A 2,223-nucleotide genomic window follows, 5' to 3' on the forward strand; every position below is an offset into this window, starting at 1 on the left:
TATCAAAAAGTAATTATATTTCTTTTGAAGCAGAATGAAAATTGTATAAGAACACTGCTCAAAAGTTGATCAATCTCACTATTTAAATTGATAAAAAAATAACTATTAATTAAATAAAAAACGTGAAATCAATATAAATATCTTCTTTAACACTTGTTTAAAATATTAAATATTTTATTTGTTTACTTGTATGTCATGTGACCATTAAAGACATCAGAGAACCGTAAACACATGAATATGTTGTTAAATTACTAAAATATTAACTTAAAATCTTAGGAGTTAATTAGAGGAATATAATATATAGATCAAAAGGCTTTAACTGACCAAAAAAAAAAAAATTATTCACACACATTTCCAAACAGTTAAATGGATTTACCTGAACTATAGGTGAATAGTACTGAGGTGTAAAATCATACTTCACCGTATTCACAACAATTTCAATTGTCTTCTATAAATTTCTCTTGAAAATATTTTGTCATCTTGTTAACAAAGGTAATGTGTAATAATAACTAATAATTTGCCTACTTATATAAATGATATATTATAAAATTATATAATATAGTTTTATTTTAATTTAATGTGATGAATAAAGCATGACTTTTCACTGCACTGAATTACTTTTTTGAGTTAAGCCACAGTTTTTGAGGAAACCTTTACAAAGCAAATCAAAAAAATCCCAAAAATTGTATTTATATTGCCATGAGAACAATTCAATGACTTCATCTCTCCAACTGTCCTCTGAATTCAACATTATGCCACAGGCAGTGATTAAGACTTTGACAAGTAATTCAGTAAAGCACCTCTCTAAGCAACATTGAGCTGATATTGAATTGTCCTACAGCATGTAGGAAAAACATCATTGACAACAGCAAAAATCAATGACTTTCAGTCACATCAGCAATCACTTAGTGTGAATAACATTTTAACAATCTAAAGAACCTTTTTCCACTATAAAGAAACTTTTGTGGAATGAAAAGGTTCCATGGATGTTAAAAGAAATGTTCTTCATGGAACCATCAATGCCAATAAAGAACCTTTACTTTTAAAAATGTTCAGTTAAATGATTACAAATTTAAAAACCAAATGAACAGTTAAAAATAGAACGTAATTATATTAATTAGAATAGAATTTTTAAGAGTGATACTATGTCAGCAGTTGCATACCAAAGGAATCTGAAAGCATTCCGCCACCATGAATGAGGTTGTCTCATTTTTACGCAACTCTTCTCTCAAAATGGAAGTGAAAGGGATTCTAAATTGGCCTGTTTGTCTAAATGACAAGACCTATTGTTTAATGCCAATGCATCTGTCTGTGTCCCTCTCTGTAAGTACAAATCCTCCACTTGCGCTGACCAACCAACAGCCACACTGCAGCACTGATGCCCTTCTATGAAGATCCAATCCAATCAGAGCTCAGAGAATTCGATTGTCTCTCGTACAAGATCGATCACAGGGCAATTATAGTCAAATGAGAGTTTAATAGTCACATTGACTGCATTATTAATTGAACAGTATTAATGATGCATGAGCCAGGACTTTGGGTGGAGGCTGAATCTCTACACGCAATGGTCCATTAGCAAGGCCTTCATCTGGGTTGAGTTTTGGTTCGTTTTATTTAATGTGACCTCACTCCATAATGGCTGTTTCTGTTTGTTTCAGCTTGGTTTCCTATTAGCACAGTTGGCTATTCCCTATAAAACCTAATGAACAAGTTACCATAAAGCAACCAAGTTAGATTGAAAATAATAAAGCCTGTGTCAATTTGTTGACTTTTTCTTTGTCTTTTACTATCTTATTTTGCTTCTAGACAACCTCAAACTATAAAACCCAATGACTTAATGCAAATAATTTGAGGAAACCAATTGCATTAAAGAATAAAACAAGTACTCCTAAAAAAGAACGTTTCTTAATGGTAAATTATAAATATAATTACATAACCTCTATAATTATATAAATAATTTATTAAATATAAATTCTATTCACAAATACACATACAACAAATAAAATTAGAAACATTAACTCAAGCATTAATGCAAATCAAACATAACATTTTAATATTTAAAGCTGCAGTCTATAACTTGTTTTGGTTAAAAGTGATCCAAAATCAATATTTGAGCAAGTACATAACCAGCCAGTTTTCAAAACTATGGCCTTACTTTAGCCCGATTCACAACGGTTAGCTTATAATAATGTTTTCTAATTTGAGTGGTACGGGTAGGTTTTC

At 30.3% G+C, this 2,223-nt stretch overlaps 1 long non-coding RNA gene across 2 annotated transcripts in view; it reads right to left on the bottom strand.

Moving 5' to 3' along the window:
* LOC107693130 (uncharacterized) overlaps window positions 1–2,223 on the bottom strand; it is a 16,595-nt gene that overhangs the window by 468 nt on the left and 13,904 nt on the right. The gene's annotated exons all lie outside the window — the stretch shown is intronic.

This window comes from Sinocyclocheilus anshuiensis, unplaced genomic scaffold (genome assembly GCF_001515605.1).
Source record: "Sinocyclocheilus anshuiensis isolate Anshui unplaced genomic scaffold, SAMN03320099.WGS_v1.1 scaffold45, whole genome shotgun sequence".
In the NCBI taxonomy this organism is placed as follows: Eukaryota; Metazoa; Chordata; class Actinopteri; order Cypriniformes; family Cyprinidae; genus Sinocyclocheilus; species Sinocyclocheilus anshuiensis.